Source organism: Macrobrachium rosenbergii, chromosome 47 (genome assembly GCF_040412425.1).
Source record: "Macrobrachium rosenbergii isolate ZJJX-2024 chromosome 47, ASM4041242v1, whole genome shotgun sequence".
Taxonomy (NCBI): domain Eukaryota; kingdom Metazoa; phylum Arthropoda; class Malacostraca; order Decapoda; family Palaemonidae; genus Macrobrachium; species Macrobrachium rosenbergii.
This window is the reverse complement of record NC_089787.1, coordinates 40,259,907-40,274,906: the sequence shown is the minus strand read 5'-3', so window position 1 is coordinate 40,274,906 and position 15,000 is coordinate 40,259,907.

Below are 15,000 nucleotides of genomic sequence, written 5' to 3'. Positions count from 1 at the left end.
TATATATATATATATATATATATATATATATATATATATATAGAAGAGAGACCTTACAGACCTTACAATTCGTTGGTTGCCCCAGTTCCCTCAGTGTGAGCGCCTTTGATGTCTACTGCAGAGTTGCTAACGCATCTTCCGGTATATTTTGCATCTTCCAGTCTTGGATGGTCTGGGATGCATCTTAGATATTGTCAAGCTTATTCTTAAACACATCTACGCTCACTCCTGTTATGTTCCTCAGATGAGCTGGTAGCGCACTGAATAGACGCTGCATTATCGATGCTGGTGCGTGGTGGATTAATGTCCTGTGTGCTTTCCTTAATTTTCCTGGTATAGTTTTTTGGCACTATTAATCTACCTCTGTTTGCTCTTTTTGATAATTTTAGTTCCATGATATTTTCGGTAATTCCTTCTATCTGTTTCCATGCTTGAATTACCATGTAGCGTTCTCTTCTCCTTTCAAGAATATATAAATTTAAGAATTGTAGTCTTTCCCAGTAGTCAAGGTCCTTAACTTCTTCTATTCTAGCTGTAAATGACCTTTGTACACACTCTCTATTTGTGCAATATCCTTTTGGTAGTGTGGGTACCATATTATATTGCAATATTCAAGTGGACTACGTACGTACGTTTTATAAAGCATAATCATGTGTTCAGCTTTTCTTGTTTTGAAGTGCCGGAACAACATTCCCATTTTTGCTTTGCATTTTGCCAATAGAATTGCTATTTTGATCATTGCATAACATATTCCTATTCAACATCACACCAAGGTCTTTAACTGCTTCCTTGTTTGTGATTGTCTCATTATTAGGTCCTTTATATGCATATAGCATTCCTACTTTATCACCATAGTTCATTGATTCAAATTTATCAGAGTTAAATACCATCCTATTTATCTCTGCCCATTTATATATTTTATTTAGGTCTCTTTGTAGCGAGTTCCTATCTTCATCACAAGCAATTTCTCTACTTATTCTTGTGTCATCTGCGAAACTTCTTACTACTGAGTCCTTAACATTACTGTCTATGTCTGCAATCATAATCACAAACAGCAATGCAGCTAACACCGTACCCTGTGGTACACCGGATATTACCGTAGCTTCATCCGATTTCTCATCGTTTGCAATCACTATCTGTTTTCTGTTTTGCAAAAATTCTTTTATCCATCTTCCTACTTTGTCAACAATGTTATGTTTTCTAATTTTTTTTGCTAATATATTATGATCTACCTTGTCAAAAGCTTTTGCAAAGTCTAGGTAAACCACATCTGTATCTTTTTCATTTATCATATTTTTATATATGCTTTCATGGTGGACTAACAGTTGGGTTTGTGTACTTTTTCCGGTACAAAACCATGTTGTCCTATATTGAACAATCTATTTTTCATTAAATGTTTCATTATATTTTTTTCATTACCCTTTCATATACTTTCATAATATGAGATGTCAGACTCACAGGCCTATAATTACTTGCCTCTAGTCTTGAACCACTTTTGAAAGTAGGAGTAATATATGCTAATTTATGCTCATCATAAATCTTGCCTGTATCTATACTTTGTCTTAATAATATTGCTAGCGGCTTTGCGATTGAATGAACCACTTTCTTTAACAATATGGCAGGTACTCCATCTGGTCCTGCTGCTGATCCATTTTAATTTCATTAATAGCCTGCACAATATCGGCTTCTGTAATATCTATATCTGATAAGTATTCAGTATTTTCATCTCTTATTTCTGTATCATTATCTTCATTGTCAATTCTAGGTGTAAATTCACTCTTATATCTTTCTGCTAATATGTTACATATTTCCTTTTTTCATTCGTTAATCGCCCTTCAATTCTTAGAGGGCCTATTTCTACTCTTATTTTATTCATCTTTTTGCATATGAATAAAAATTTTAGGGTTTTGCTGATATTTTGTAGTGTCACTTCTTCTAGGTTCCATTTTTTCATTTTCTTTTGATTGTATAATCTTTTGTTCTGCATTTTCTATCTTACTTTTTAGTTCCATCACTTTCCATGCATTCTTTTCTTTTTGCAAGAGCTTTTCCACTTTCTAATTTTCTGGAACAAGATCCTTCTGTCTCTTGAATTCGTGACTGATGATTACTTTTTTCTTCGGTATATATTTTTCCACTATTTACTCTAATATTTTATATAATATATCGGTATTTACCTGTATATCATCACTTACAAATATATTTTCCCATTCTTTGTTTAATTCTTCATTTATTTTTGACCAATTTATATTCTTACTATAGAAATTGTATTTTCCATATCCTTCCCATTTTTTCGTCTCTTGCTTTTCTCTGTTTTCGTATGTTCTGTAACGGACTGTTAGTTCTATGACATTATGGTCCGAAATACTCGTGTTATATACTATTATTTCTTTAACATAGTTCACCTCATTCACAAATACTAGATCTAAAATATTATCCTTTCTTGTTGGTAGGTGATTTATTTGCTGAATGTTATGTTCTAGTAGCATATCTAATAGCTTTTCAAATTGCCTCTTATCTTCTGCACTACTATTGCTCTCTTTTTATATGTATAAATACAACCACAGTCTCCTATTCGTTCTTTCCATTCTACAAAAGGAAAGTTAAAGTCTCCAGTTAGGAGTATAATCAGTCCTTGTGATTTCTACATATTTCATCCAATTTTTCAATTATTATGTCAAACACTTTAGTATTAGGGGGTCTATATATTACAATGTTCACTAATTTTTCAGATTCAAATTCTACCGCTATTAATTCACATTCTGTGTTACTATATTTCTCAGATTTTTCCTTGATTGGCATCTCTCCCATATATCGCGGTTCCCCCCTTGATTTCTATTTTTCTATCTGATCTATAAGTTTGGAAACCTTTTATCTGGTCATCATTACCAGTCTCTCAGGGAATACCAGGTTTCACTTATATTCAATATTTCTATTTTTTCATTTTTGGGTTAGTTCTTCTGAGAACTCTATCTTTCTTTTGAGTTACTCGAAACTAAACCCTGCGCGTTCATCACTATGATGGTTTGCGTATTATCTCCATTATCTAATATGGGTAATAATAAGGATTTTCCCATGTCTCTTTCCTGTTCTGATATGTTGATCTTTTTCATTTCAGAAATTCGTACATTAAAAAATCCAACTTTTCCATTATATTTGTTCTTCCAGCTTCATATTTATTCACTTTGTGCATAAACCTGCACTTATCTCCATATCTGCACCATCCCTAGCATCATAGATACATTGCTTGTTCCTTGTGCTATATCTAGGTGCTGATGGCTCATATCGTGGTGCTGGCATTTCATAATGTGTTGTTGGCTTGTTTTTGCCTTCATCACATGATCTTTGTTCTTTTCTTTATTTGTTTCATTTTACCTTGATTTTTATATGTATTTGATTTTGATTTTGGTTTTTCATGGCTGGCTACAGAGAGAGAGAGAGGCTTTTGATCCTTGCCAGTCATATTTTACCATTTTATACAAGTTCTCTCGATCTGCCTGAGTTAATGACCTGGTTATTCCCTTCTATATCCTGATTTTTGTATATAACTAAACAATGTTTTTAAAAATAAGTTCTAGATGTTTTATACTAACAGGTTCTTTTAAAGTGTATCAGAATGCCAGCTGACTCCTGTAGATTAAGGGGCTATTGGTATTGATTAATATATATTTGTTCTTTGATAAGCTCATTTATTTTACATCCGTTTTATGGAAGTCCTTTGGATCACAATATCGTTCATTCAATTTTAAGGTATGTTACACATGAATTTAATTTTCGGTCATTTACTTATGTACAGCGTGTCTGCATATATATATATATATATATATATGTATATATATGTGTATATATATATATATGTATGTATATATATATATATACATACATATATATATAATATATATATATATATATATATATATATATATATATATATATATATATATATATATATATATATATATATATATATATATATATATATATATAAATATATATATATATGTATTTGTACATTCATACATACATACAGTATATATATAGTGTGAAAAATGTGTAATATTTTATATATACAGTAGTGTGTGTGTATATATATATATATATATATATATATATATATATATATATATATATATATAATATACATATATATATATATATATATATATATATATACATATATATATATATATATATATATATATACATATATATATATATATATATATATATATATATATATATATATATATATATATATATATATATATATATATACATATATATATACATATACACACTCACAATATAATATATATATATATATATATATATATATATATATATATATATATATATATATATATATATATATATATATATATATATATATATATATATATATAATTTATGTATGTTAGTAATGTGTTTCTTGTCTTGATGCATATGTTCTTATCATTTTTTGGTTAAGTAAATGGCAGAATTGGATAAAACTAGAAATTCAACTATCAATTTTCCTTCACTAAAGAATATTTTTTCAATTCTTGAAGTTGATTTTACTTAATGTCTTTGTGTCTTAACAATCACCACGAATTGAATACCTGATTAAAGCTTTATTCTGCAAAAATCTGATATTTTTACCTTCCTCAACAAAGCATTGCATTGGAACTGCATGAACACAAGCAATCTGTTCTATTGCAGATATAATACATACCTTCATTCACAATGTTTGATTAAGAACACAGGAAATTTCCCGCACAACGCATGGATAATTGCTCTTACATTGGACAAGTTACGCGGGTGAATAAGAAAAATATATACTGGAGAAAATATTAAAAGTTTTAAATCGTTGTATTTTCATGTAATACGTTAATGGTAAAATTTTGCTGAACTTAAAATCTGGTCATACTCCCCTTGGACATGGTAATATACGTATAAATGTGCGCTTTTTCTTGCACTTGTATTATAAATTTCTACGCAATTTAGTGGACTTCAGCCTCATACCAGTTTCTGCTAAATTAAGTGAAGAATGAATATTTTTTCATTGAATTTTTCAAAATGAAACTCTCTGTTTAATATCTGGCTCCGATGCGAATTTCATTATTCATGCAAATCTGTCAATAAAGGTTCTCCTAGGTGAAGAACAGCGGGATAGCCAATTGGCTTACCCTGTAAAGAATTGAACATCTGGAAAAGAATACGTAAAGAGTAAGTAAGGAATTTTTGGGGTAGAGACAAAGTGAATGTATTAACGGAGAAAATGCTATATGATTAAGAAAAAAATACGGTTAGGGAAAGTGTTTCATCTTTCGGATGCGGAGTTCATTGTGAAGGAGAGTATTTTTAACTGACTCAGGGTACTGTAGAAATGAGGCTATATCATCTTGTCCCAAGGGAAAGCACAACTAACCGGTAAAATTAAAGAACCGTAGAAGAATAGATTGAACTCAGACACAACAGACGTAAAGTAAAAAAAAAATTGACGTGATTCGTCGTCTTTACCTGAGCGTGTTTACGGTTTCCATCGGTTTTATCGCCAGGTGTCATGCAAAGAAACAAACAAGTTCTTGCCTCCCTCCGACTTTGTTACGAAGCTACAAGTGCCAATTCTTAAAAGTGATTTGATCATTAATTAGAAAACTTGAGCAGAAATGGGTCAGGTAAATTTCCATGACAATACTGAAAGCAGACACGCAACGCGGGTCTAAACCTTTTACGTGTTTTCGAAGCGATTCCTGGGCGTAATTGCCAATAATTTCCTCTGGTAAATCAGTTCTGCCTTAATTGGATCCGAAAGTACTTGAGGTCAGGGAAGAGAAGGATGGTTCCTCTAGTACATTCCAGTTTTAGACACGAAAATAATCGTCATACGTTCAGCCGCTGACCAACTCGCCCGTGACGATCATTCCGATAATGACGCCTCTCTAATAGTTTCGATGTATTTACTATTTATGTATTTACTTTTTCCGTGTCGCTGAAAGAGAGTATGGAGAACAGACTTGGAGGTGACAGCAGATGATTTGCTAACATTTTTCCATTTCCAGAGAATAGGTAGAATGAATTTAAAGAGTAGAACAGAATGCTTAAGGCAAAACTCATTTCCTTATGAGTAAACTCTCCAGAAATTTTCTTAATACCATTGTAGCGAAGGCATGAGTAAGAATCAGCGTCTACAAACTTACTAATTTATTCAGACAACAAACAGACAGGTCAGTAACTCTTGCGAGTGGAAATGTAGCGCCTGACACCAGGCGAACTAAAACAGGGGTCATCACACAATCATTTGTTTGTTGACATATGAATATATACATATAAATTGGTATACAAGTTATGACTGAAGCTATGGCTGAAATGCTATCTATGAGTAGAGGTGATAGTGTTTACACTATATAGCCGCTTCAAAGTATATGACGTTTGTTACATGCCCTGTCAGTACTATAAACGTCAGGAATTTGGTCATAGCTCAACAAATTGTAGAAATGACCAAGCTTGCCCTAGATGTGGAGAAAATCACAAATCAAATGAATGTGCAAGCAGCATCTTCGTGTAAAAATTGTTTAAAGAAAGGCCTTAGTGATGCTAAACATAAAACATATGATGGAAATAAGTGCACAGTATATAAAAAATATGTATCAAAGGTGAAAAATAATACGGACCATGGCTCTGACTAATAAATCTTTTATGCAATTTAATAAACATACAGTCCGTAGGAAATAAAACTAACACTATTAGAAATCTGATAAATGATCCGGAAGTGAAGAGCTTACAAAAAAAATGCAAATTTAAAAACGAACTAAAGACTCTCCTATTCTGCAGGAGCTACGATACTGACGAGAAAACACAAGGACAATTATAAAATATAAGAAGCACCTTATTTCGGAAGGGTACACGGGCCCGCCAGAGAGGGAATTAACCCTGTGGAGGGCTGTACATAAAACCAAACAAAGTGAACAAAGTGAAAGTGAAGTGTGGTGACAATAATACATTTGATCTGACAGCAAGATGAAAGAAGATATGTGTATGAAAGATGCGTGACGTGTGTGGGGTCCACGTGGGACCCTACCCATAATGGTAGTCTGGCAAACTGAAGCTAATATCACAAAAACAATACCTTTTATTATGACATACGTTTTATGATAATGGAAATTCCTGGAAAACTTTTCACTACAGATGGTACGATGCAATGAGACACCTTTTTTTTGTGCAGATTCATGAATAACACTACTTGAAATTACCTAGTTTTCTTTTCGTGCGGAGATGGAAAGACTAAGACATGCATGTACGCTGATGAAGCCGATTTTAATATGGCCATCCATTTTAAAGTTCTATGTCTTGTCATGGACGTGAAGTGGAATTTTACTGACAATGATTCATTGCATTCCAGTAAGCTTTTAAATTCACTGACATGACAGCGGAGAAAATATGTACCTGTGTTTTCATCAGGAACACGTTTACATCACATCTGAAAACGCAAAAATATTTGATGCATCATTCATCGTAAATGTTATTTGTTAAATTATCTCTTGTTGTATTTAGTCATTATCCGACTCTTTTTGGTGGTACAATGATTTCATTTTGGCCGCCATAGTGAAGACAGAATCCAGCCTGTGCGGATTAGTGTCTATTGGTTCCAAAGATGTTTAGTTCCATAGTTTAGTTTTAGTGGTGATCCCTCCACTTCATTTGTTTTACTTTCATTTTAAATATTTTTGGGTAAAAACACCACGTGTTTTTGAGCGATTGACATTCCATCTCCTCATGATTCTTGAAAGAAGTTTTCGAATAATTTCTAATGCTTAAATTCTGTGGAAGATGTTATAATGAAAATTGAGCAAGCGTGCTAGGAGCAACATATCAGAATGGCTTAATCTAAAACTTTGATAGTTTTCATAAAAATCCGCCCGCACCTTGCTGTTCATCGCATCCCTGGTATAGTGGCCTGTAATGTCATGCCTGCAGTAATTTGAATGTGTTCACTTGGTTTTATGGTGCGCTTATGTCGTTAAGTATAATAAAAAAATAAAATATTAGCATTAATTTTGCATTTGGAACAAAGATGCTTTTATTTGAAGCCTTTCATTGTAATTATGATCTTAAAAATATAAAACTTAAGCTTTGTGAATAGTATATTGTATGAAAAGTAAAGATAAGCATGCTCTCTGTCTGTCAGTCTCACTCTATTAATTAATTAATTAATTAATTAATTAATAATAATTAATTAATTAATAATAATAATAATAATAATAATAATAATAATAATAATAATAATAATAATAATAATAATAATAATAATAATAATAATAATAATAATAATAATAATAATAATAATAATAATTTCAGCTCAGGGCCATATACATGGAATATACAAATACAATGCACATAATCTAGGTACATAAGATAACATAAAAATAATAATCGGCAGTATCTCCACAGTTGATGAACAAGTGGAAAAAATAGGATTCATAATAATGGTAATGACAGTAATTATATGGAGGATATAAAAATATTAAAAATGTTAACAATTAAAAATACAGATTGCAGACGATTAATTTCCGGCTAGGGACCTTAGATCGTTACAGAAGTCAGGTCCAGAAGGCTAAATACGAAAATCGAAAATAGCAAAACTCTAAAATGACATTAATCACAGTAATAATAAAAAAGGAAAATACCAATAACAACAAACGTAAAATAATAATAATAATAATAATAATAATAATAATAATAATAATAATAATAATAATAATAATGACAGATTCTGGAGATGACACTTCGTAATTGCAAAAATAGATAATGGCAATAATAATGATGGCAGATTCTGGCGATGACACTTCGTAATTGCAAAAATAGAGAATATGTCATTTAAGGAACAGACGCCTCATTATCCCATCTTTCCCACAATTTAGATGTTCCTCTTGCCTCACTGCTTAGGATGCTTTGTATGAGCGAATTGCTGCTGTTTCTCAGTCGGGTGATCAGACTGGACATTGTTCGCCTAACAATGATTTTTGAATTATCCAGGCAGGTTTCTATGGACATCTGAGCGGCGGAGTGATAGCGAGGAGTGTTTGTGAGGCGTCTCAGAATGTCATTGTGAACAACAGTGATACGTCTCATGCTCTCTCGGGTACTGTAGCAGTACGAGCGGAAGAGCAGCAATTTCTTGTCTCGGTGACAGAAGGCAAAGCTCCTTGCAATCATGTTGCCAGTTGCACATAGCTTTTACGACGTCTCTGTTCCATGTCTGCCGTATCTTGTAGGTCGTCCGCGATAATGCGGCCCAAATACGGAAATTCATTCACGAATTCCAGACGATGATATCCGAGGGTTCTTGGTTTCGTTGTATGGGATATCAGATTCCTCTGCATATTGGCGGCAAGTGTCGATGAGTCGATAGAGACCTTGTGCTAATGTGGAAATCAGAACCATATCGTCGGCCTAACAGAGGTTGTTTCCCGACGTCATTATGACCCATTCTCGCTTGCATCAGAATGCTAAGGTTGGTTTCAAGCTTCAGTAAAGTTTAGCATCTCACAGGGCAGAGATGTTATCCCTACTGTCAGCCTTCCTTCTTATCGGGGCTGGGAACAAGTAGGAGTGTAATAAGTTTCAATATTAGGTAATGAACAAATCAGCAGCCAACGATATTGCGTTCGCTTGGAACGAGATGATTCTTCATATTTGTCCTAGATGAAAATGAAATAATTGGGTTTATCATTATTAAAATTAAATTAAAAAGTTTAAGTAAAAAATTTTCTACGTTAAAGTCTATCATGGATGTAAGTGAAACGTATAAATACCTTAAGTTCGTTTTTGAAGATAACTTTGTATCCTTTTTATGAAATCTCTCTCCAATCGCAAAAAAAAAAAAGTTGTAATAACCACTGGAAATAAGTATTCTTGTTGTAGAAAGACGGAAAAGTTCTTATTTTCTTGTTCCCCGAGAAAGACATTTTCAAAATAAGAAAACTTTTATTTGTGAAAATCAAAAAGACGAAATATAAATTTAAATTCTGCTCATTGTAGAGTGAAGTTTCAAGAAGAATCATCTGCATCATGATAGATAAAAAGTTAGCCATGATTTGAATTTTTACCTGTGTTAAGTAGGGGGACAAGTATCCAAGAACAGTGGAAAGATTATTTTTCATGGGATCCAACTGAATTATGAAAGGTTAATCAAGGCTAAACAATGAATTTTATTTTTCTTTACATTTTCTCAAAAAAGAGAGAGTTCCTAAAAAATTAAATCAAGAAAATTAAAAAGAACGAAATATGACTCAAAATTTGATCCTGATGTATGAGCAAAGAATGACAATGTTCCTGCAGAACCCGGCCAAAGGATTAAAAAGGTATGGAAGAGGTTATATTAAAAAAAAATAAATTCTTTGTAAATCACCAGATAGGTAGTTTTTGCAAAAGGAAATATTTTAACCCTAAAAATTCAAATAAGGAAAAAGTCATATTACGTTCGTCCGCCGAAACCTTCCGAGCTCGATGACCACAGAAGCCAGTCCATTGTATTTTCAGCCCCACAGTAGTGAGGGTATATCTAGATGCTCTCGGCTGCTGACAGACTGAAAGGGCTTATAAAGCCTAATACTAAGAGCACGTTAGAGGGCTGTCACTGATAGCGCCCTAGTGAAGACATTAGCATTGAAAGCCACGTAGATGCTGAATCGGGCTATCGGCGGCGCATCCACGTCTAAGCACCCGTGGCTCATTCTAGTCTAATGATTTGTTTTTAATGCCTTTAAATGGTGATTGCCCGATACGAAGTGCGATTCCCGGCTCAAAAGAATGCCGTCATTATGTATCTCTCTCTCTCTCTCTCTCTCTCTCTCTCTCCAGAAAGCTCTCTCTCTCTCTCTCTCTCTCTCTCTCTCTCTCTCTCTCTCTCTCTCTCTCTCTCTCTCTCTCTCTCTCTCTCTCTCTCTCTCTCTCTCTCTCTCTCTCTCTCTCTCTCTCTCTCTCTCTCTCTCTCTCTCTCTCCAGAAAGCTCGCTCTCTCTCTCTCTCTCTCTCTCTCTCTCTCTCTCTCTCTTCTCTCTCTCTCTCTCTCTCTCTCTCTCTCTCTCTCTCTCTCTTTCAGAAAGCTCTCTCTCTCTCTTCTCTCTCTCTCTCTCTCTCTCTCTCTTCTCTCTCTCTCTCTCAGAAAGCTCTCTCTCTCTCTCTCTCTCTCTCTCTTCAGGAAGTGCTCTCTCTCTCTCTCTCTCTCTCTCTCTCTCTCTCTCTCTCTCTCTCTCTCTCTCTCTCTCTCTCTCTCTCTCTCTCTTCAGAAAGCGCTCTCTCTCTCTCTCTCTCTCTCTCTTCAGAAAGCGCTCTCTCTCTCTCTCTCTCTCTCTCTTCAGAAAGCGCTCTCTCTCTCAATATTCAGAACACTCTCTCTCTCTCTCTCTCTCTCTCTCTCTCTCTCTCTCTCTCTCTCTCTCTCTCTCTCTCTCTCTCTCTCAGTATTCAGAACTCTCTCTCTCTCTCTCTCTCTCTCTCTCTCTCTCTCTCTCTCTCTCTCTCTCTCTCTCTCAATATTCAGAATCTCTGTCTCTCTCTCTCTCTCTCTCTCTCTCTCTCTCTCTCTCTCTCTCTCTCTCTCTCTCTCTCTCTCTCTCTCTCTCACAGAATTCTCAAGATTTTAATATCTGAACTGAATTCTTATTTAAAGTCAGTGGATATTTGCCCCGGACATTTTTTTAGAAAAATGTCCTAATAGATATCAGCCAGCAAATTCTAACAACACAAATGCTCCGAATATTCGAATCAGTAAAATAGAGATTCTATCGAATTGTCAATAGTTATTCAGAATTACCACGTAATAATCGTTATAACTTTCCCAAATAGTAATTATACTGTTGCGTCCAGGCAGCGGCTCTGACTTAATAAGGAAAGTATTTCCTGGTTCAGATTTAGCTGACTATTGGAACCTGCCATCTCGCGGGTGTAATTGAGTGAAAATAAAAAAAGGAAAATAAAGTTCGCTAAGCTTATGATGCTTATCTTGTAATTTACATCACACATTTTTTTACGCGCTCGCGCACATTTACAATTGGACACATGAAATACGTTGTAAAAGTGTTAATAATCTCGCGTAAACCACCCTGTTTTGACCACGTTATAGCAACTAAGAAGTATAATTAACATAAGAGTCAGGAGTTATTTGGACTTGAATAACCCATAAGAACGATCTTACTCTCTCGAGATACGTAGCCTCTGTGGCTGTAATTCAAATATGCATATAGACCATAATGGTTCTAGGTAGTCATATCAGGTCTCCATACGGAAGTTACGCTTTGGGTGAAAGTGGGACGAAATTTATTGTAACTGTTGCAGTATTTCTATTAGATGTGCTCGGACCTATCCTACTGTTTCATGTTGACCCTGTTTTTATCTAAGATTCCATTTTGGTTTCATTATAACAGACTTTCTACGGGTTTTCCCAGTATGTTCTCGTTTTGGGGCACATAGAGGAAATTTTTTCATATTTTTCCTATTGTCCAACATAATCATTTTTCGTTTTATTTATTTTTCATTTTTTGTTTTTTTTTTATCTCACCGTGAGTTACTTCCGGTTTTGTTTTCATTTTCATATTTTTGAACTTTTCATTTTTTGCTTCGACTGTTTTCCAAGTTTTTCCCCTTAATTTCCATTTTTCATGATGTACTTCCGTTTACTCGGAAAACCTTTTTTTTCTTCAGATCTTATACATTTTCACGGAACATGAGTTCAGGATAGGTTGCAACCAATAATAATACACAAGGAAGTAAAGTCACCCCCAGCAGGTGCTTATAAAACCCTCTTTAGTTATTCGCCATAGCTAATTTGTAATTTGAACCCTCCCTCAATCTTTGCCCGGGCCGGGTGCTATTAATGCCTATTCATTATTAGTGACTTAGAGGCAATTAGATCCTGCCTCTATACAATATTGATCTTGGCTGATTCCTGACAAACGGTTATGACTTGCATTTTGATCACAGTGAAAAATGCTCGCTCATGGATTTATTCATGGTAGAGTTAACGGTTTATAAATTTATTAATTCATTTTGATTTATCTTATTTTATCGAGTTTTTGCTTAAGATCTGCGCTGAAACTTATGAACTGTATAATTTTTAACATTTATTTTAATCTATTTTTTTTTCCTAACGCCTGCACTGAACCTTATGCTTTATTTGAATGTTGGCATAGGTTCAGGTTGAATAGAAGAGTTTAAGCAAACTACAAGTAGACGGAACAGGAACAGTGCCAGGTGACCCAGTTCTCCCAGATGCAGGTTCCAATTACCCCTCCGAGAAAGGCAAAGAGAGACAAAAAAGTAGATGAAAAGATAACGGCGGAGAAAAAAAAAAAGCGTCGGCTTCTTCTCTTTCAGCATAATCTCTGCTCTACAAAATCCCTTTTCCCTGGCGAGAGCGCCAGGTCGCCGATCTTCTCACACGATCTCTAATCGACCGTCCCTTTATGGCTTTGACACTTGCATTGACTGTAATGACCAGATCGTTGTTCGGATAATGGCCGGTTGCGATGCCATACATTAGCGGAGCGTCCCAGCTCGCTGATCTGGCCGTCATGTTACTCGCCCTCCGCTGACGACTTTCTGCTCCGTCATAATGTTGAGGCGTTTGAAAGGTGGTCATTACGCAAGCGGAATAATGCCCCCATGCCTCGGATTTTCCCGGAACGTTTTACATATCTTTATTAGCCCGCTTTTCACACAATAAGCTACGATTTGCACGTTTCTCCTCTACATATATTTAGATACAAAAACGTGATGCTTTAGCTTTTTTTCTTTATCGCTTTAAAAGCTTCGCTTACCAGACCCCCTGATACTCATTCAGATAAAAATAAAAACTGCCGCTATGAGCCTTTGGGGTAGCTCCTCGTCAGAGAAAATTTATGGATAGATAATTACCTACTAATGATAACCAGTCTCAGGAAGTATCCTTGGCTTAACTTCTTAAGGTTCACTTTCTAAAACAAGTAGTTTGTTGTACGGTTTTCCCCCTCGGTATAAACACTTCAGTTCGGAAACAAGTGGGTAATAGCGCATAATGTTATGAGATATTTTCGTCTGAAATTCAAATCCCAGGTACTGGTAATTAGCTCCGCATTTAGTTATTGGGCAATTTGTTTATTACCCATTGATGTGCTTCCTCGTTCATAGCAAAAAAATAAGTTACTTTGAAAATGGAAAAGTTACATGTTTCTAAATATTCGGAATATTTATAATCGGTCAATCATTTAATTGCGTTGTATAACGAATTTTTTTTTCCGTCTACTGCTAGATTCTGGAATTACTCTCGTAATTCGTTCTTTCCTAAAACCTACCTTCCTTTTAAGAGGCAGGTATTTTAATTCCTTAATGATGAAGCCGCTACCCGTTCTTGTTTTCCTTTTTCTTTCCTTCGGGCCTGGGCTACATACGGCACAAGGTTGCCGGTTCCACTGGTCGTTGTATTTTAAAAACTAGATTAAAAGACTTCACGACTTCTTCGACCTCGTTCTACTCAACTACATTTAACGATCTTGGTAATACATTTTAAGCAGTTTAAGCTTTGTAGTCCCTTGGACACTTTGCAGAATCTCCAAACTCGAGGGCCATCCTGCCTGATCAGAATATGGAATTCTCCACCATCCTCTGTATTTCCTGACTCATTTTTTTACGAAAAGTATGCCATTAACCCTTCCCTAGTTGTGGCTGAGCTTAATTTTGACAGCCTTACTTTTCTCGGGCTCTTTCATTAAAAAGTCGGTGCATGATTGACTCGTGTGTCTAGACCGAGCATCCTTTCGTACTACACCAGACGTATTCTTTTTTAAGACGACACATCTGAATTTCAGGGATATCGATGTGAAATGGAGTTATCTGTAAACAGGTGTTCACAATGTTTGACTAATGATTATGCTCTGTTAGTCATTGGTTTTGTTTTTTCCTGATTTTTATCGTCAATTTTTTTGAAGAATCTCTCACGGGAATCGCCTCGCACGTTTTTAGAACACTTCGGCGTTCTTAGGAC